This window comes from Sander lucioperca, chromosome 23, assembly GCF_008315115.2.
Source record: "Sander lucioperca isolate FBNREF2018 chromosome 23, SLUC_FBN_1.2, whole genome shotgun sequence".
Taxonomy (NCBI): Eukaryota; Metazoa; Chordata; class Actinopteri; order Perciformes; family Percidae; genus Sander; species Sander lucioperca.
Window position 1 is genome coordinate 4,812,708 of NC_050195.1, and position 23,125 is coordinate 4,835,832.

General features: G+C 42.3%; 1 protein-coding gene across 3 annotated transcripts in view; it reads left to right on the forward strand.

Moving 5' to 3' along the window:
• LOC116057839 (protein NLRC3-like) overlaps positions 1-23,125 on the forward strand; it is a 556,293-nt gene that overhangs the window by 70,670 nt on the left and 462,498 nt on the right. Inside the window, exon 1 of one of the 3 annotated variants that reach the window (XR_004896476.1) lies at positions 11,135-11,225. The exons of the other annotated variants lie outside the window; for them this stretch is intronic. The gene's annotated coding sequence lies outside the window, so the exon portion shown is untranslated. Of the gene's footprint in view, positions 1-11,134; positions 11,226-23,125 lie in introns of those variants that run through there. 3 annotated transcript variants of the gene reach the window in all.

Sequence of the window (23,125 nt, forward strand, 5' to 3'; positions counted from 1 at the left end):
ATGCACAAATAAACAATAAAGACAACAGAAATGAACAAACTGGAAACAGAAATATACCTAAACCGTAAAAGGGTGTGTGTCTGTGTCTGTGTGTGTGCGTGCGTGCGTGTGCAAGTGTGTGTGTGTGTGTGTGTGTGTGTGTGCATGCATCTGTGTGTGCGTATGTGTGTGTGTGTGTGTGCATGCATGGGTGTGTGTGTGTGCATGTGTGTGTGTGTGTGTGTGTGCATGCGTGTGTGTGTGTGTGTGTGTGTGTGTGTGTGTGTGTGTGTGTGCATGCATGAGTGCATGCGTGCGTGTGTGTGTGTGTCTTGATTGTTGTGTTGTGAGCTCCCAGTCAGTGTTCCTGTTTTACCTCTCAGACTGACTTCAGATCAGAAGATGAGTGATTTGGAGGAAGAGGAGGACGGAGCAGAGTCTGTAGTATCTGGCTGTCAGTCTATGAAGAGTGACTGGTCCAAAATAGATCCTCCAGACTTCAGTGAAGAACCTGGACCTTCAGACACAAAGTAAGAGAACTGATGCCAGGGGGGGACTATTTAAAAAACTATTTAAAAAACATGTGCTATAACAGTGATACTCGCATGGCTCCCATTATCCTCCGTGACGCGCTCTCTTCCACTTCTCCTGACAACTCTTCTCCAAAACAAACAGCTCTGAGATACGGAGCTCAGCCCATAGCTTCACTCACTCAAAGCAGATAGGTTGAAATAAAAACAGGACACATAAGTTCACTGTGTGTAGTGTTTACCTAAGCTAACTAACCGTGATAGCGTGCAATGATAAAAAAAACGGCTGTGTCTCAAAGACACAGCTGGGACGTTGAGAATCCATGGATGGAATTATCCATCACCACAAATGTGTAAAACTAAGCTCTAGACAATCATGGCTGTTTTTCTGATTTGTAACATAATTTCCAGAAGTGACTGGAATTAGTCACTTCGTTGAAACAAGAGTTTATGCTTCACTAGATTTAGATCATTCACTTTTCTTTTTTTTCTTTTTTTTTGACGACGTAGTTAAGGCGGCAGCCGTGTGTTGCTTAGCGGCCAACCTAACTGCAAAGTTCTGCGGGAAACCCTGCTTGAGCAAGGCACCAAACCCCCCCCAACCACTCAGGGTGCCTGTCCAGCACTCTGGCCAGTGTGTCTTAACAGAGTGTAAACTGTAATTTCCCCACTGGGGATCAATAAAAAGTATAAATTATGAATTACTAAATTCACAGAGAGAAGAGGAGTGTTTCTGAGGCGGAGCTGTCCAGAACCAGAACCAGAGCTGGACTGCAGACAGCCAGTCAGAGCAGCTCTGAAAAAAGTAAGTCTGTCCATCTGTCTGCTGATGTCTTCATGTCTCAAACACGACTGTTGTGTCATACAGCACCGACATTTAGCATCATTATAAATATCATTACATTTTAATTCTACCTGACATTTAACTGAATGTGTTTTCTGCTCCAGTGAAGATATCTGCTCTGTATCACTTCTCCTGTGTTCCTGTCTGTACTTTCAGATATCAGCTTTATTTGACTGTTTACTGAATGTTTTAGTCATGCTTTGTTAACTTACTGCTGATGTAAACAAACTCATCCTGTTGCTGCTTCTCTCAGGCTCCATCTCCACCGCTACGTTGTAGTTTTCAAGTTTGAAGTTTGGAGCCCAAAGTGATCTCTGTGTTTTAATCTCCAGTAGAAGAACTAATCTCAGTTTAAACTAACACGCCCAAACCTCATATCTCATCATCATTCTGGTATACTGGACATAAACAGGAGGCAGCGTGGAGACTCCGCCCACTGCTGGTAGTTACCATGGTAACGTTAGTAGCTTTAGTCTCAGAGAACGAGACGTCGTGACCAATAAGACTCAATCAGGAGGAGAAACATTAGCGTCAGTGTCGGTGTTGTCAAAGGTCTCCGTTTGGAGCGGTTGAGACGGCAACACAACCCCGCAGATTCAGAACCAAAACGGGTCAGAAGAGTTTCCAAAGGTCTCCGGTTTAGGGGCTCAGAAACACCAGAGCAGGGGGAATGAGAGGGGGGAACGCCAGAGCAGGGGGAATGAGAGGGGGAAACGCCAGAGCAGGGGGAGTGAGAGGGGGAAACGCCAGAGCAGGGGGAGTGAGAGGGGGAAACGCCAGAGCAGGGGGAGTGAGAGGGGGAAACGCCAGAGCAGGGGGAATGAGAGGGGGAAACGCCAGAGCAGGGGGAATGAGAGGGGGGAAACGCCAGAGAAGGGGGCAATGAGAGGGGGAAACACCAGAGCAGGGGGAATGAGAGGGGGAAACACCAGAGCAGGGGGAATGAGAGGGGGAAACGCCAGAGCAGGGGGAATGAGAGGGGGAAACGCCAGAGCAGGGGGAATGAGAGGGGGAAACGTAGCAGAAGATATTCCTTTTTAAACCAAAACGTTGCGATGTAAATGTAGTCTTAAAGGTCCTATGGAATAAAATGTCACTTTATGAGGTTTTTTAACATTAATATGCGTTCCCCCAGCCTGCCTATTGTCCCCCAGTGGCTAGAAATGGTGATAGGTGTAAACCGAGCCCTGGGTATCCTGCTCTGCCTTTGAGAAAATGAAAGCTCAGATGTGCCGATCTGGAATCTTGCTCCTTATGAGGTCATAAGGGGAAAGGTTACCTCCCCTTTGTCTGCTTTGCCCATGGCAAGCTGGTCGAGCCCACATGTTCACTGACACACATTCAGAGGCTGAGAGAAAAAGGAGCAATCCTGAGGCTTCTCTTTCAAAAGAAAAACACAATTAAAAAAACTAAAAGTAAAAATCATGTCTTTTTTTACTTTAAGAAGGGATGGTTACTGTATAACCTTTACTACTTGGTTTTTATATTCATATTAAAAACTATCGCCTTCTAGACTATTTCTTCTTATTTTGGTCTTTCACCTTTGTCCTTTTTTCTAGAGCTCAGTGGTCAGCATGAACATAAGATCAGAGTGAAGGGGACATATGAACGTGTGCCTGAAGGAGCTGATCAAACAGGAAGTGGAACCCCCCTCAACAGGATCTACACTGCAGTCTACATCACAGATTAACTGAGTGAAGAAGTTAATACCCAACATGAGGTGAGGCAGCTCGAGACAGCTTCCAAGATGGAGACCCTCCGTGACTCTCCAATCAAGTGCAGCGACATCTTTAAAGTGCCCATATTATGAAAAAATCACTTTTTCTGGGATTTGGGGTGTTATGTTGTGTCTCTGGTGCTTCCACACACATACAAACTTTGAAAAAAATCCACCCATGCTGTTTAGAGTGAGATACGGTTTCTGAATGTGTCCTGCCTTCAGTCTCTGGGTGAGCTGTTCAAAATCGGCACGGCTTGTGACGTCACAAGCCGAAACGAGCAGGCTAACCGCAACCATTAGCTCGTAGCGTTAGCGTTAGCATGCTAACGCTCATGCTAACGCTAGCATGCTAACGCTAGCATGCTAACGCTAGCATGCTACCTTGTTCTCAATAGCAAAGCACTGCTACAACACACACAAGTTCACCATAATCTACAAAAGAACTACTTACATGTGCGCCCTCATTTAGAAGTCTCCCAGCTAATCCTGCCTTGTAACTGACCGAAGTTGTAGAAACAGCCTTTCTTTTACTGTCTATGGAGCTAGCTAGCTGACATGATCTACATCTGAGCTACTGCACATGTGCAGTGCAATCAAAGATAGTACAGAAAAAGAAGAAGAAAAGAGGTCTCACTCTGTAGCTAAAACAGAGACCAGGTGAAAAGAGGATCTGCAGCAGTGAGAGAGAGCGGTGCAGTACAACAAAAATATGGTGTTTTTTGAAAATTAAACCATGTAAACCTATTCTGGTACAACCTTAAAATACAATTATGAACCTGAAAATGAGCATAATATGGCTGCTTTAAAGCCTTACCTGACCAACAGAAACACATCAGAGTCGTTATGATGATCGGCGTCGCTGGCGTTGGAAAAACCTTCTCAGTGCAGAAGTTCTGTCTGGACTGGGCCGAGGGTTTGGAAAACCAAGATGTGGATCTGGTGATTCCTCTTTCCTTCAGGGAGCTGAACTTGATCAAAGATGAGCAGTACAGTCTTCTGGAGCTGCTCCGTGTTTTCCATCCAACATTACAGGAGGTCACAGCAGAGCAGCTCGCTGGCTCTAAAGTTCTCTTCATCTTTGACGGCCTGGATGAAAGCAGACTTTCACTGGATTTCAACAAGAGGAAGGTTGTTTCTGATGTCACACAGAAGTCATCAGTCAACGAGCTGTTGACAAACCTCATCCAGGGGAAGCTGCTTCCCTCGGCTCTCGTCTGGATAACTTCCCGACCTGCAGCAGCCAATCAGATCCCTCCTGCGTGTGTTGACAGGGTAACAGAAGTACGAGGCTTCACTGACGACCAGAAGGAGGAATACTTCAGGAAGAGAGTCAGTGATGAAGAGCTGTCCAGCAGAATCATCTCCCACATCAAGACCTCCAGGAGCCTCCACATCATGTGTCTGATCCCAGTCTTCTGCTGGATCACTGCTACAGTTCTGGACCACATGTTGACTACAGACAAGAGAGGAGAGCTGCCCAAGACCCTGACTGATATGTACTCACACTTCCTGCTGGTTCAGACAAAGAGGAAGAAGCTCAAGTATGCTGAGGGACATGAGACGAGTCCACAGGAGCTGACGGAGGCTGACAGGGAAGTTCTTCTGAAGCTGGGGAGGCTGGCGTTTGAACAACTAAAGAAAGGAAACATCATGTTCTACCAAGAAGACCTGGAGCGCTGTGGTCTGGATGTCACAGAGGCCTCGCTGTACTCAGGAGTTTGTTCAGAGATCTTCAAAAGAGAGAGTGTGATCTTCCAGAAAACAGTCTACTGCTTCGTTCATCTGAGCGTTCAGGAGTTTCTGGCTGCAGTCTACCTGTTCCACTGTTACACCAACAGGAACACACAGGTACTCAAGGACTTCCTGGAACCAGACTTCAAGCACAGCGACTCAAACGTCTCAAAAAAACCCGTCCCAAAGTCTTTTCTCAAGAAGATTTTTAAGTCTTTTGGAAAGAAAGATAGCCATGGTGACAGTGAACATGACAAGTACCCATCTCTGGATGTCTTCCTGAAGACAGCCATGGAGAAATCCCTTGAGAGTAAAAATGGCCATCTGGACCTGTTTGTCCGCTTCCTTCATGGCCTCTCTCTGGAGTCCAACAAGAGACTCTTAGGAGGCCTGCTGGGTAAGACAGACAACAGTCCAGAAATCATTCAGAGAGCCATCAACAACCTGAAGAAGATGAACAGTGATGGGATCTCTCCTGACAGAAGCATCAACATCTTCCACTGTCTGACGGAGATGAACGACCACTCAGTCCATCAGGAGATCCAAGAGTTCCTCAAGTCCGAGAACAGATCAAAGACAAAACTCTCTGAGATCCACTGCTCAGCTCTGGCCTACATGCTGCAGATGTCAGAGGAGGTTCTGGAGGAGTTGAACCTGGAGAAGTACAACACATCAGAGGAGGGAAAACTGAGACTGGTTCCAGCTGTGAGGAACTGCAGAAAGGCTCGGTAAGTCCAGATGTTATTATCAACACAATAAATCAATGTAAAGCTGAAGGATTTTTATACCCCAAACTAGTTTTGGTGATATTGTGTTTCTGTAAAACAGCTCTTGAACATCAGTAAGTTTATTTATTTATTTTATATATGTATTTATTTACGTATTTATTTGACAGGGACAATGCACAGCTCCTTATCAGTACCAGAATTAGCTATAAGCTAATTTCCATCTGTAGTCCCTGGGCAGGAAACAGAGAATAACATCTCTGTCAAAAGGGAAATCTAACACTGTAGTAAAAGACAACAATCAGATTTCACGGTATTAAAACTCACCCACTACAACAACAAACAACAAGAACCACAACACAACAACACTACTTTGACAACAAGAACCACAACATGAAGACAACAGCAATTTCACAACATTAAAACACCACAACAATAGAACCAACAATAACATCCCAACATTTAGACACCACTACAACAGGACTTCACTACATCAAGATTGGTTGTTTGGGTTGATGATTGATGGGAGCATGATTGGGTTGATTTCAGCCATGATTTCAACTTTAATTTAAAACCAGCAAAGTTGTTCCATTCTCTGATCTCTCTTGGTACTGAGTTATAATACTTTGTGTCTCTAACAGAGAAGACTGATCTGCCCGACTCGGTAGAACTGTGCCAGCCCCTACCACTTTAAGGCTGAATCTCATTTCTCTGTCTTACCCCTTCCCCTTACCCCTACAATACCAATACCCAAAAATACACACAAGACCACAAAACAAACAAAAAAACTAAAAACAGCTATTCTGAATTTCCAGACCAGTCTGATGCCTGTTGGCCAGTAACCTTTCCCTCCAGACCAGTCTGATGCCTGTTGACCAGTAACCTTTCCCTCCAGACCAGTCTGATGCCTGTTGGCCAGTAACCTTTCCCTCCATCCCCATTTCTTTCATTAGTGTCCTGTATCATCACCAACAACAATGTACAGGTGCATGAACAGGAATGAATTACACATGATTAAAATAATACAGTAACAATACGACAATAAATGGCTACAACATGAACGCAGAAACTTCTGCTCGTTTTCAGCCTCAAAGTGGATCAGCTGCTGGGTTTCCTCAGGCGTCCCTGTGTGATACAGGACGGTATATGTTCAGTGTTGGGAGTAACGCGTTACACAAGTAACGCAATTACAGTAATGTATTCCTTTTTGCTGTAACGGAGTAATATAACGCATTACTAATTAAATTTCGGTAATATTATACTCGTTACAATCTCAGTAACGCGAGTTACAACACATTTTAACGCAACATTTAGTAGTGCGTTGTTTTTTTTAAGAATTCACCGCGACACATTTCTTCACAGGAAAAAAAAAAAAGCCGTATTATTTTCCTGTCGCTGTATTCGATGGTTGAGATGACTGCAGAGACAAATACATTTGCGAGATGGATATTATTTTCAGGAGTTATTACGCTGCGTTGAAGTGAGCTGTCCTGTTTCTGTTCCTGTGGTCAGAACCAGAGACGGTACGGACAGCATGTATGTCCCAACAGGTGACGGGACGGACAGCATGTATGTCCCAACAGGTGACGGTACGTCAGCGGCTGACAGATATAAACATGTCGGGAATTAATGTTGAGGCTTGCTACACGTAAATATCATTTTTTTCAGCCATGGAGAGTAACTCTGCCTGTAGTGGAATGGCTTCGAATGACGACCAAAAGCGCTTGTCTTTTACTGTGACCATTTACTGTTCAATATGTTGCAGTTTTACAAACAAGAAAGTGAACAACTTGAGCCTGACGGACATGTTGCTTCTCAGTAAGCTAGCAAGAGTAGACTACACAACAGACAACTTCCGTGTAGCCTACTTCAAAATAAAAGCACTTCCTGTGACGGTTCGCAGTAAAACTAAATTACTGTTAAATAAGGTTGTGTAGGCTACCTTTTCACAAATCAGCTGTAAATCAAGTACTGTAAATAATTTTAATAGTGAGTTTTAATCACACTATAATTGAACATTTCCTTTAGAGTGTTTTAACCTAAACAACATGAATTTGTTATTGAAGTGCTATAAACAAACATTTTACAACAATGCCATACTTTTGAGTATTTTCATTTTCTCTTACTTGCCTATTATATGTTTTACTTATCTATTTTGTATAGCTTTCGTTACTTTGCATATTTATATTAATTATACAAAATATGAATAATCTATGATGTATTAAAGTGGATAAAGAGGAGACGTTATTGATCCGGTGGTGAAATTCACAAGCTAGTTGCCAAATCAAACTTCCGCTGTTATTTTGGTGAAGTAACTCAAAAGTAATGCAAAAGTAGTGTAACGCATTACAATTCAGAGACAGTAATATTGTAATATAACTAATTACTCTCAAATGACAGTAACTAGTAATCTATAATGTATTACATTTTGGAAGTAACTTGCCCAACACTGTATATGTTCCTCAGGCGTCCCTGTGTGATACAGGACGGTAAATGTTCCTCAGGCATCCCTGTGTGATACAGGACGGTAAATGTTCCTCAGGCGTCCCTGTGTGATACAGGACGGTATATGTTCCTCAGGCGTCCCTGTGTGATACAGGACGGTATATGTTCCTCAGGCGTCCCTGTGTGATACAGGACGGTATATGTTCCTCAGGCGTCCCTGTGTGATACAGGACGGTATATGTTCCTCAGGCGTCCCTGTGTGATACAGGACGGTATATGTTCCAGTGTAAGAATAAAAAAAATGACATAACATTATTCATAATAAGTTTATTTGATTCACAGCTGCTACATATAGTGTTTTGACCTCGACAACCAAACTACATTTTACTGCAAACTTGCGACTAGTTAACTTTCTAAGGCGGGCGCAATCGCTGGTTTGCTAAGAGTCAGGTCTCCAACATTAACACACTGACCACATTGTATTCAGAATCTAAAATATTTTTAATTTTGCCAGCAGTCTTCTCCATAGACAGTGTTTTCATGGAGACAGATGCTGTGTGCAAAGGGGGATGATCGAGGGGCTGCGTGTGTGTGTGTGTGACTTTTGTAATTTTTAAATCAATTCTTTAAGCCAAAAATACTTACATTTATGGGTCTCTGTGGTCGATCTGGTCACCATTGTTGCCGGCTGCGCAGTGTATTCTGGGTACCCCTTGCTTTCAAGTAAGCTTGCGTCTTTGCTTAAAACTAAGGGGTATCTACCCCTTCCCCTTAGCCCTACCCCTCGATCAAAATGAGAATTGGGATAGTCCTTACTCTCACGTGAACCCACAAAACTAAGGGGAGAAATGATTGTTGTTGACAATTGTTGTTTTTTACAGCTTGTGACCAGACCAAATTTGGGACTAGAGGTCCGTTTCAGAAAGCAGGTTTAGTGAAAACTCTGAGGTAGTTAAAGGAACACGCCGACTTATTGGGACTTTAGCTTATTCACAGTAACCCCCAGAGTTAGACACGTCCATAATACCCTTCTCATCTCCGTGCATGTTGTAACTCTGTCTGACGGCTCCACTGCTAGCCTAGCTTAGCTTAGCACAGATCTTGGAGGTAACCAGCTCCATCTAGCCTAGCTTAGCACAGATCCTGGAGGTAATAGGTTACAACTAGCCTAGCTTAGCACAGATCAAGGTCACATGACACACAGCCATCTTCTAACCGTATACATACTGGGAACTATATTCTCAGAAGGTGAAGCACTGCTACTCTCTGTTCTGGGCTTCAGGTGCTGCAAGCATATCACTCCGTCCAAGTAGCAGAAGTAGCAGTGCTTCGCCTTCTGAGAATATAGTTCCCAGTTTATATACGGTTAGAAAAAATTCATTTTATATGCCACATTAAGGATGGGTGTAATAAAAGAACTATTGATTAAGTTACTAAATATACTTTGTACAACCTCTTGGTAAAGTCTGAAAACACCAAGCTTCTTAAGACCCAGTGTCTTCTTCTGTTGTTTCTACTGTCGGTAAAGTGAAGGCTGTTACAACGTGGAGACTGTAGTGGACACTGAGTGAGACGCACACAGAACACCTTTTAGTTTACTTAAATCACAGTTTATGAGGTTAGTTATTCACACAGAGTGACATCATGACTGTGATTAGATCAATCGTGCAGCATTAAAAAAAAGTTAATTGCATTTTCAAGATGATGTCTCTCTTTCTCTCTCACACCAACATGACATCATGACTTCGCGTAAACATACACGCCGACTTTCTTAAGCCAGGTGGCGTGTTATCTGTACGCATTTTGAGCTATCCGCGTGTATGTCTACGCTGTATACAGCGGGCGTAAACATACACGCCACTTGCCGTGTTATCGCCACTTGCCGTGTTATAGCAAGAAGAACGCTACGGTTAGTTTAGGAAACATAACACGCGGGACCCGATCCCCGGTCTCCTGGTGAAAGTCCTGTGTTTGACCCATCCTCCCCCCCGACCAACCTCCCTACGCGGATTTTCACCCTTTCATACTACTCGCTACGGCGTCAATTCACACACAATCACAAAGTAATGTAAGTCAATGGAGGCCAAACTGCGTTGATAAACATGCTAAAAAGCAAGTATGCGTCTTGATAACACGCAAATAATGGCATATGAATACGAAAACACACACACACACATATAGACACACACACACAATCACACACACGCACACACACACACACACATACATATAGACACACACACACGCACACACACATGGAGACACACACACACACAAACACACATACTTATAGACACACACACACACACACATACATATAGACACACACACACACACACATACATATAGACACACACACACACACATACATATAGACACACACACGCACATACATATAGACACACACACGCACACACACGCACACACACACACACACGTTAAAGGAGAACAGAGAGTGGACCATGTCTCCAAATGCAGATGTCTGAAGTCTCTTTAGTCTGATCTGTCACCAACAACAGGTGATACCTCAACATGTGTCTGATGCTTCCTGTCAGAAAATGATGTCACTTTGTGTTCTGACAGTAAACAGGATCATAAATGATGCACTGCAGACATGTTTGTACGGGGAGGTAATAGATTACATTTCAGATGAAGAGAACCTGCATCTCTCTTTGCTCAGTGCACATCTGATCAGTTCTAAAGATGACTGAGGATGAAGCAGAGCTCTCAGTCAGTCAGCTGTGTGGTGATGAAGATGACAGTGGTGATGAGGATAGCCTCAGTCTGTGGTTTGAAATGAGAGCAGCAGAAGTGCTGTCCATGTTTCTGTCTTTACTTAGTTTATTTTTTATTATATAAAGTCTTATTCGTGTATTTAAATTTGCCAATGTTCTTTAATTCTAACTTAAATTACACAGTTTACATTTTAAGAGTCAGAGTCACAAAAGTACCTTTGTTTATCTAACTAAACTAACTACATTTTAAACAATACTCATTTTAGGGGAAAGATCATTGATTAGGCCGTAGTAATGTTGAGCTACACATTTAAAACATCAACACATCTGATCTTTATTCAGATTGAGGAGCTGCAGTTTGTCAGAGATCAGCTGTGCTTCTCTGGTCTCAGCTCTGAAGTCCAACCCCTCCCATCTGAGAGAGCTGGACCTGACAGGCAACAACCTGAAGGATTCAGGAGTGAAGCAGCTGTGTGCTGGATTGGAGAGTCCAAACTGTAGACTGGAGACTCTGAGGTCAGTTCATCTATTTTATCAATTTTTTTTAAATCCATAACAGAAGTTTTAAATTTCTATCAGTTCACTTGTTTTCTGTGTTTGTCTGAGTACAAATCACAACAACTCTTTGTTTGTTTTCAGTTTGTCTGTCTGAACAGTTTGTCTCCTGATGTAGTCTGGAAACAAACTGGATCAGTGTTTGTCAGAAAACTATAAGATTTATTCTTCAATGTGATGCAAAATTAAATCAAAATTAAAAAGTGTTTTTCATATGAAAGGCATTTGTAATTAAAAAAATAAAAGAAATAGGGCTGCAAAATTTGTAGAAAAAGTCATATTGTGATTTACAATACTATGATTGCAAAAATAAATGCACCAAACAGTACATTTTTGAAAAGTGTTTTTCTCAACTTGAACATACAAATAAAATATAAATACAAAATACTTATTATTTAAAAAAAATAATTGAATAAAAAACATTTTTTTCAAAGTAAACATATTTTTATTTATTTGATTTATTTAGCACATGGAAAAAAAGTAAATAAAAATGGTTTGTAACAGAAGCCCAGAAAACCGTCAACATGTTGGGTTCCTTAAAAAAGTTCAACGAAATATATAGAATTACACCCATCCTTAATGTGGCATATAAAAACATAGTCTATGAAAAAGGAAGAAAGGAAGAATTAAATGAGTACAGACAATAAAGAATGAAAAAAGAGACAGAATGAAAAGGAATCGAAAAAAAGACAAGAGACATGTTTGCTACAGTTAAATATTTTTTCACAGATTTTTTAAATGATAGAGGAGAAAGTTTGGTTTGGTTTGCTTGACAGCACAAATGAAATATAGAACAAATAAGAAAAATACTAATTCTCATTAAAATAATACATTTTATATACCACATTAAGGATGGGTGTAATAAAAGAACTATTGATTAAGTTACTAAATATACTTTGTACAACCTCTTGGTAAAGTCTGAAAACACCAAGCTTCTTAAGACCCAGTGGCTTCTTCTGTTGTTTCTACTGTCGGTAAAGTGAAGGCTGTTACAACGTGGAGACTGTAGTGGACACTGAGTGAGACGCACACAGAACACCTTTTAGTTTACTTAAATCACAGTTTATGAGGTTAGTTATTCACACAGAGTGACATCATGACTGTGATTAGATCAATCGTGCAGCATTAATAAAAGTTCAATGCATTTTCAAGAAGATGTCCCTCTTTCTCTCACACACACACACACACACACACACACACACACACACACACACACACACACACACACACACACACACACACACAGTTACATACTCTCTCACACACACACACACACACACACACACACACACACACGTTAAAGGAGAACAGAGAATGAAGCGTGTCTCCAAATGCAGATGTCTGAAGTCTCTTTAGTCTGATCTGTCACCAACAACAGGTGATACCTCAACATGTGTCTGATGCTTCCTGTCAGGAAATGATGTCACTTTGTGTTCTGACAGTAAACAGGATCATAAATGATGCACTGCAGACATGTTTGTACGGGGAGGTAATAGATTACATTTCAGATGAAGAGAACCTGCATCTCTCTTTGCTCAGTGCACATCTGATCAGTTCTAAAGATGACTGAGGATGAAGCAGAGCTCTCAGTCAGTCAGCTGTGTGGTGATGAAGATGACAGTGGTGATGAGGATAGCCTCAGTCTGGGGTTTGAAATGAGAGCAGCAGAAGTGCTGTCCATGTTTCTGTCTTTACTTAGTTTATTTTTTATTATATAAAGTCTTATTCGTGTATTTAAATTTGCCAATGTTCTTTAATTCTAACTTAAATTACACAGTTTACATTATGAAGAGTCAGAGTCACAAAAGTACCTTTGTTTAATGTAATATTTATTTTTTTAAAAATGTATTTAGAAAGAAAGCAAATCATGATATCATTAATATAAAAACTGCACATAGAACTAACAACTACTTTTAAACATTACTCATTTTAGGGTAAAGATCATTGATTAGGACGTGGTAATGTTGAGCTACACATTTAAAACATCAACACATCTGATTAGATTCTAAATAGATTTTTATCTTCATCATTTATTCTTTATCCAGATTGGAGAGCTGTGGTTGGTCAGAGATCAGCTGAGCTCCTCTGGTCTCAGTGAGGTCAGAGTCCTGAGTCAACCAGAGGATTGGTTATTATGCTTCCGGTGGCGCGGTACTGCTGTGACCCGGACTCTTGTCTTGCGCTGCAGTTTAATGTTGTTGAATTTATGTTTTAAGAGTAGTTGTCGGATTTTAAACTTTTAAAAACCGGGGATTTGTGTACATGTATAAGCCGACACAATGACGACCTTGGCAAAACTTTTATTGGCACTTTTTATTGTGGAACTCCTTCGACCATGCCAAACATTTGGAAGAGGAAACAACCTGGCGCTGTCGTACACCAGAGATGAGCTGCTGGCTCTCCGCGCAGCGGGAGACCATCCACCACCCGACCTCCCTGAGGACATACGACCCTCGGCCCCGAGGAGAGAAATTCGGAGAAGAGGAAGGAGAGGTGGAATCCGGCAACGTCTCCGATGGATTGGCAACAGGCCACCGTTACCCTCCATGATTCTCAGTAACGTGAGGACTTTGAAAAGGAAAATGGATGAGTTACGGAACGCTTCAGCCTGCTACGAGTACCGTGAGTCATCTATAATGGTGTTTACTGAAACATGTCTGCGTCCTGATGTTCCGGACTCACTGTGCGAGGTGGAGGGTTTCTCTCTCATTCGCTCCGACAGGAGTGAGACGTCGGGTAAAGACAGAGGAGCGGTATCTGTGTTTTTATCAATGACAAATGGTGCAGACAATATACACTGCGCAAAATTGTCTGCAATCCCGATGTTGAATTAATGTGTTTGAGCCTAAGACCCATGTATCTGCCCAGAGGGTTTGGCAACATCATCCTCTGTAGTGTGTATGTCCCTCCCAGTGGGAATGCTGCAAGTGCAGCAGCACACATCACTGACTGTGTACATCAACAGTTAATGCGCACTCCTGAGGCCCCGATTTTTTATTCTAGGGGATTTTAATCACTGTAAATTGGAACTGTCACTCCTAGGTTTTTCACAGTACGTCAAATGTGGTACAAGAGAGGACAGAATCCTTGATAAGTGCTATTGTAATGTGAAAAATGCCTACGTGAGCAGGGCTAAACCACCGCTGTCAAACTCGGATCATAACGTTGTCCATCTCATCCCCACTTACAGAACTGTTCTTACGAGCAGTAAACCATACACCAAGACTGTAGAGGTCTGGACTAGTGACAGCATAGAGTCCCTTAAAGGTTGCTTTCTCTCCACAGAATGGAGTATTTTTCATGAACTGGATGTAGATAAAGCAGCAGAGACTGTTACGGATTACATACAATTCTGTGTGGACAATGTGATACCTCAGAAAGTAATAACTATATATCCTAACAACAAGCCATATAACTAAGGAGGTTAAAGACTGTATCAACCGCAAGAAATTGGCATTCAAGAACAAGGACAGAGCACAACTGAAAATTGTGCAGACAGAACTTAATCACTTGCTCAGGGAAGCCAGGAGGAGACATAAAGAATTAATTGAAGAGAGTTTTACAGAAATGAACTCAAAAAATTTATGGGACACAATGAAGATAATTACTAATATGACACCAGCTCGAAAATGCATCAGTACCTCTGAAGACCTGCAAAAAGCTAACGAACTGAATGACTTCTATCTGAGATTTGAATCTCGGGACTTCTCCTCGGAATAAAAGAACGTTTTAGAGACAATTTCTGTCACAGAGCTGGACGCAAGGCTAGTAATAAAACCCCAGGAGGTCAGATTGCTTTTTAAAAACTTATGTACAAAGAAGGCCACTGGGCCAGATGGAATATCTGCATTCCTGTTAAAGACATGCAGAGGAGCTCACACCAGCATGGTGCACAATCTTTCAAAAATCAGTAGACTCACATGCCATACCCACCCTGTGGAAGAAATCAGTAATTACACCTGTACCTAAAAAACCTTGCCCAAAGGTGAATAATGATTTCAGGCCTGTGGCATTGACATCCATTGTAATGAAATGTTTTGAGAGGATAATGGTCACATTTCTTAAGCAAGATACTGCTGTGTTTTTAGATCTTTTTCAGTTTGCTTATAGGCAGGGGCGTGGCACAGATGATGCTATTAACAGCATTTCACATCTGGTCAGTAAACACCTTGAGGACCGCAAGGCCAATGCACGCATTTTGTTTGTTGATTTCAGTTCAGCTTTTAACACTCTGCAGCCTCACATGCTCATTCAGAAACTGAAACACATGAACGTTAATTCTTTTATTCTCAACTGGTATTTTTACTTTTTAACAAACCGTACTCAACAGGTCAGAGTGAATAATGCTCTTACGGAGCCCAGGCCAATCAGCACTGGTGCCTCTCAGGGCTGTGTCAGTTCTCCAGTTCTTTTTACATTGTATACTAATGACTGCAATAGACTCCACACTGACAATTATATTATTAAATTCTCAGATGATACAGCAATCCACGGCTTTATGCACAAAGATAGAAGCCCAGCAGTGTATCATACGGAAATTGAGGAATTTGTCCAGTGGTGCGACAACAACTATCTTGTGCTAAATGTGACCAAAACTGAGGAGATGGTGTTTGACCCAAAGGCCATAGGCGACAGGCCTATAGTGATCAACAAGTTACCCATTACCCAGGTTAGCTCTTACAAGTGCCTTGGTGTACATATCGATAATGCACTTAGCTGGAAGGACCACGTCAACACTCTTTGTTCTAGACTTCAACAGAGGATGCATTTTCTACGAAGACTTAGAGTGTATGGAGTCGAGCAAAAATTATGTTGTTGTTCTATCATGCAATACTAGAGAGTATTTTAAGATATGGCATCACAACCTGGTATGGTAACCTGACAGTACAGTCCAAATCACAGATTGTCCGTCAGGTACAGACAGCTATGAAGATTATGGGGGTCAAAAACCATCTGTCCCCCCAGACAATTTATGAGCAGTCGGTTATCAGACAGGCACAAAAAATAGTTTCCGACCCGACTCACATAATTCACCCAGAATTTCAGCTTTTACCTTCTGGTAGAAGATTCAGGGTTCCTAGATGCAGGCTGAACCGATATAAACACTCATTTGTGCCTATGTCCATTAAGCTTCTTAACACTAACATGTAGGCTGGTTGGGTTGTGTCCTATGTTGTCGTGCGATAAGTAGTGTACCGCATGGGCTATGTGGAAATGTGTCATTTGTGGAATATATGGGCTATTGGGGTTGTGCAATATGTTAGTTGTGCAATACGTAGGCTATTTGGGGTTATGCATCATGTCATTGTACAATACGTTAGGCTATTGGGGATTGCGCAATAGGTTAGTTAACATGGGCTTTAAGGATGCTCAGATTATGGTAAAATAATCTGATCAGATATTCCTGCCGTGTGTGGTGTGTTAAGACTGCTCTCGTCTGCTTGGAAGGACGTCGGGACCGCTCCCATCTCAAATCGGGGATATCCAACATGTTGGATTTTTTTGGCCCGATTTCTCCTCGTGTGTGGTGTCCCCCGGGGACAAACGAGCACGCAGCCTGTGGACTGTGGCGTGTAGCCAATCAGAAAGCGAGGTGACGAGGCGGCGAGGAAAGCACCGGGAAACAACATCAAAACAGCCGGCAGCACGGCGCACCAGAAAGTCCGGTGGACGTCGGAGCAAGTATAGTCCATGCTCGCGTTGTCTCCACTTCTTTGACCATCGCCTTTTCTTTTGATAAAAAATTTTTTTTCAGTTAAAAACAAACTACAAATTATCGCCACTGTATCCTCTTCGTCCGCCATGATTGTTTACTCTGAAGTCACGTTTGATCTCGAGGGATTTTGCGAGATTTCCCGTCTGACCCGGGAATGCTCGGGAGTCAGATCGGTTCGTGTTTGATCGTTGATTTTGCCGTGTGCTGCGCACCACACGCTGTACGACCAAAACTGTTAGACCGTGATTTTTTATCGCCGTGTGTGGGGTCTCTCAGGATTGGAAAATCGGCCGACAATTTTAAAATTGTCCCGTGTGAACCGGGCTTAATGTTACACACGAAATTAACCATGAAGCTTAATTACAACCACTAATCTACAACTCACTGTTCCTCAAAGTGTGGCAGGTAAAGACATATTCTGCTGCTAGACTGCAGCTCTCTGGGTGTTCTCCCAGCAGGATCGGCATTTTATTTATGTTGGTTATTTGGTCAAATGTCGGGTGTTTGTGTTTGAATTTGGGGAAATATTTAGTTCTGACTGGCTGCAGTTCTGTGCATTCTGTCAGGAAGTGCAGCTCTGTCTCAACTTTGTCTCTCTTGCACAGCTGGCAGAATCGCTCCTCTTTGTGGAGCCATTGTTGTTTGTAGCTGCCTGTCTCGATGGCCAGGCTGTGCTCACTGAGTCTGTACTTGGTCAATGTAGTTCTTAGTTTGATATCAGTAACTGTGGTCAGGTAGTCTGCCACACTGTCCTCTCTCTTTAGGGACAGATAGCACTGCATTTTGCTTTGTGCTTTTGTTTGTGTGTTCCAACTGGTGATGTAGTTTAGTTTCTGTTGTGTTATAATTTGGTTAACTCTGATTGGTTGGTTCCCAGACTGGTCCTGAGGCAGAACCGGGTCAGGAAGTGACCTGAGCATCAGGACCAGCTGAGTGAGGGGTCTCTTCTCTTTGCTCAGCTCTTGGTATTGCAGGGCTTTCTGCTGATAGGAGTGGGGGTCACTGTTTTTTAGATGTAGCCAATATTTGATTGCACGTTTTTGAATTTCGATGAATAATGGGAATTGGCATAATTCAGCTCTGCAGGCATTGTTGGTGGTTTTTCTGTGCACCTGTAAGATGCTTTTACAGAACTCTAGATGCAGGATTTCAACTGGGTTTTTGTCTAAATTGGCCAAATTCTGGTAGGAAATAGGAGGATTGGTTCTATTACAGATTCAAATAATTTGAGCCAGATCACTAATTGGGATTTTAATGTAGATTTGACTTTTTATTGCGTAGAATGCCCTGCGTCTTTCTCTCTCAGCTCCATTATCGCTGGGTTAAAACTTCCAGTGGAACTTATTTTCAGTCCTAAATAGTTGTAATGTGTACAGTTGTCTAATTTATGTGTTCCTAATGTGAAGCTGTATGTGTTTCCTTGAGATCTGGATCTTTTTTAAAAGACATTATCTTTGTCTTTTGAGTTTTTACTGCCAGGGCCCAGTTCTCGCAGTACTGCTCCAGCAGGTCCAGATTCTGCTGTAAGCCCTGTTCTGTAGGGAACAACAGAACCAGGTCATCTGCATAGAGCAGGAACTTGATCTCAGAGTCGTGTAGAGTGAGACCAGGTGCTGCTGATGTCTCTAGGATGGTGGCCAGTTGGTTAATATAGATGTTGAATAGAGTGGGACTCAAACAGCAGCCCTGTCTCACTCCAGCTTCTGACAGAAGAATGTTGTCCTTTTGTTGCCAATTTTAATACTGCACTTATTGTTAGTGTACATTGATTTAATGATGTCATATGTTTTACCCCCTACACCAGATTCAATAGACCACTGTGCCAAATAGAGTTGAATGCCTTTTTGAAATCTATGAAGCATGCAAAGATTTTGTTTTTGTTTGGGTGAACATGTTTGTCTATCAGGGTGTTTAGGGTGTAAATATGATCTGAAGTACGGTGTGTTGGCGAACATGTTTGTCTATCAGGGTGTGTAGGGTGTAAATATGATCTGAAGTTCGGTGTTTTGGTACAAATACAATTTGACTTTTACTCAAGACATTGTGTTTGGTAAGGAAGTTTATGAGTCTGGAGTTGATAATGCTACAAAGGAGCTTCCCCAGATTACTTTTCACACAGATGCCTTGGTAATTATTTGGGTCAAATGTATATCCAGATTTGTATATTGGTGTGATGAGACCATGATTCCAGATGTCAGGGAAGTAACCTACACTCAGAATCAAATTAAAGAGTTTCAGAACGGCCAATGGGAGTTGTGGGCTTGTGTATTTCAGCATCTCGTTCATGATGCCATCGAGCCCACTGGCTTTTTTGGCTTTTAGTGCCCGGAGTGTGTCTCTTACTTCCTGTTCATTAATGGGGGAGTTGAGAGGATTCTGGTTGTCTTTTACAGCCAATTCTAGTTCATTCCGTTTTTTTAGGGGTCCAAGCCCGAGTCTGTAAGAACGGGCAATAGCAAAGCTATGCCGTTCATACAGCAGGGCTGTAGAACCCTATTGTTTTTCTACTGATTAATCGTTATTTTTATTTTTCTACAGCCTAAACCGTACATGGTGGTGGGTTGGCATTTTCAGGACTGGTCCAAAAGTCCATACATCGTGAAAAAATCGCGTACCCTGGATCCAACTGAATCACGTGATATAGGCCACGCCCATTTCCGCCTAAACTTTTATTTGTGAAAAATTGCGATTTATCAAAAACCTACTTTTTCCAACTCCTCCTAGACCGTGCGACCGATCGGCACGAAATTTGGCAGGTAGCATCTCCAGATGGGCCGGACAAAAAGTTAATAAAAATAATTTTGATAGGATAAAAATAATTTTGATAGGATAAAAATTGCGCATATTACGCACAAATAAATTTGTGTAGCTAACTATGAAAACACCAACTTTGCCATATCTCGGCCAAAATAAATGCCATAAACGCCAAAATTTAGATTCTTGTTTACCATGACCCTCTGAAGGTCACCCACCCGTCTTACAACAATTGGCCACTAGGGGGCGCTACAAGTACAAAAAGTTTATATCTCATGAACCGCTAATCTGAGTTTTACAAAATGTGATGGGTACCATCTAGGGACACTCCTGAGGCCAACCGTAGAGTGGGGTACTGAGGGGTCAAAGTGGGCGTGGCCTATGGGACCCAGGTCCAAATTTACGACTTACACTGACGTGAACAACTTTACATTTATAGGGTAGATAGACAATGGGTCATGGACCACACCTACCAAAAATTACACGTGGACCACTAGGTGGCGCTATAATATTTTTTTGCCTTTAACTCCCACATTTCTCATCGCACATTAGAAAACCATAGATCCACGTATTCCCTGAATCAAGCTGAATCACATGATATAGGCCACGCCCATTTCCGCTTACATTTGTTTCCGCAATATCCGCAATGCACAAAACCAACTTTTTCGAATTCGTCCTAGGCCGTGCAGCGGATCAGCATGAAACCTGGTACGTAGCATCTCCAGATGGACCTGACCAAAAGTTACCCAAGGAATTTTGCTACGTTAAAGTTTGCGCATTTGACGACCAAACAAATTTTCCTAGCTAGCTACCACACACGTATCATATCATATCTCGACTAAATTAAATGTTATCAGCAAATAACTTCAGATCATTATTCAACATCCCACTATGATGCTGTGTACCAAATTTGGAAAAGATCAGCCTTTAGGGGGCGCTATAAGCAACGTGTATTTGTTTTGGCCCATAACTCAATGCATTTGAATGGGGAATTTGCAATTGCAATATCTCTGCCACAGTAAATGCAATCAACACGAAAGTTGTGATGCTCGTTTGGCATGCCGCTCTGAGGCTCTTTACCAAATTCGGCGAAGATCGACCATTAGGGGGTGCTATAATCAACATAGACGAGTTTTGGCCCTTTTACTCAATTTTAATGGGATATTTGCAATGGAAATGTACCACAGACAGATCAGACAATGTATGTTAAAGTTACAACAGCTTTTTTTTCATGATGTAACATCGAAGTTCACCATGCCGCCACGGCAACGCCCTTCAACAAAAAATCATGATGAAGCATCATCAAGGTCTTAAGGGTTTAGGGTTAACAAGTTAGGAAGAGGACATGAAAGTGTAACGACTGTAACTTCCTGTTGCCAGTAGGGGGCGCTATGATTATACCTGAATATTGACATGTATATCTTCAGGCCAGGACCCTTATACAGCCTGAGCAGTTTGGAACAGATTGGACAATGTACAGTCTAGTTCCTAACCCCTTCCTGTTTCATGGCGAAGCATGAAAAATCAACGCCATGCCCCACCCACAACTTTTGGCGTGCACTAAAAGGCTTCGGAATTTAGCTTCGCCAACGCTTTTCAACGTTGAAATTGACTATATGGTTGCCATGTTTTAAATTAATTTCATATGTAACTATACCACATATTTAAAAATGATTATTAAAAATGTAATAACTTTTAAATAGAACTGCAAGCAGTTATGACGGGGTCCAAGCCTCCGATGCCAGTTGCCACCGACGCCCCGGGAAGCTGCGCCTCTCGCCTCTGATGACCCGGGGAGCTGCGCCAAAACGGGACCTAAAGCATTAGGTGGGGGGGCAAACATTAGTGAATATCGAGAGGTTTGATCCGCAAGGTCTGCGGTACGGTGTGAGCCGCGACGTCTGCGGTACATTGCCGCTGCAAATGTAGTGGTTAACTGTTCATCTCCATGCATACACAGACTACCTTTAACAATTCTCTACAATAAACAAACTTCTTAACCCCCCTGACCGCAGGAGACAGCAGAGAGAAATGAGAGAGTGACTGAGAGGGTGGAGGGGGGGAGGCAGGTGTGGTGGTTGAAGGAGCAGGGGAGGTGGTCAGGTTGTTGTAAATGGTGTCCTCCGTGGGTGCTCACAGGCGCACGCCCTTTAAAAAATATAAACGTAGTCAAAAATTGTTTGCATTTCAGAACCTTAGGAAATGGACAGCGGCCGACACGAACACAAACGCCTATTAACTCGATAATTATGCCGTAAAGTAGGCTTTCAACTCAGGACAGCGCCACTTCTCACAAATACAGATGGGATTAGAGATGAAAAGTTGAACTGGCACGTAACCGTGATCAGCTTCATGGGAAATTAAGAATTAATGCCACCGACATAACCAATCACACTATGTTTGACAATACTTTGAATATCAACAAGAAGTGACATCACCCATCATCACTTAGAGCAGTGGTTCCCAACCTGGGGTCCAGGAACCCCTCAGGGGGGCGGCAAAGATCACAGGCGGTCTTTATCTGGTTTGAGGTTGAGGTAAAAAAAAATATTTGCACATGTTAAACAAATTATGATAATACACTAGAATATATAATGTATACAAAAGTCAGTATAAAAATATATATATTTTTGTTCTCGCTTAAAATTGTAGGCAGGCTACTTAGTAGGCCAAACCTCCGGGACCTCTTAACCTGGGACCCTGCTGTCATCAGGTCAGCTGCTAGCTGCTGCTATCATCCTCTTTCTCCTCCTTGGAGAAAGGTAAAAGTGCTGATAACTGCTGTCTATCAAAAAAGAAAGTAAGGCTTTATCTCGAGAGTTACCTCCACTTCGGTTTCGGGAGGGGGGTTCAGCTTTTCTTAGACATGAGTAGGGGGGCGCCAAGGAAAAAAGGTTGGGAACCACTGACTTACAGCACCTTTAACATTGATTGACTAAAAGGGTCAAAACTCATCTACATTGTCTATAGCACCCTCTAATGGCTGATCTTCTGCAAATTTGGAACAGAGCGCAGCATGCCAAACATGGATCACAAGTTATGTTTCGATAGCAATTACTATGGCAGAGAAATTGCAATCGTAAATGTCCCATTTGCATGCATTGAGTTATTGGCCAAAACACAAACGTTGATTATAGCACCCCCCTAATGGCCGATCTTCGCCAAATGTGGTAGAGAGCCTCAGAGCGGCATGCCGAACGAGCATCACAAGTTTTGTGTTGATTGCATTTACTGTGGCAGAGATATTGCAATTGCAAATTCCCCATTTAAATGCATTGCATTATTGGCCAAAACAAATAAACGTTGCTTATAGCGCCCCCTAACGGCCGATCTTCGCCAAATTTGGTAAAGAGCATCAAAGTGGGATGTTGAATAATGATCTCAAGTTCTT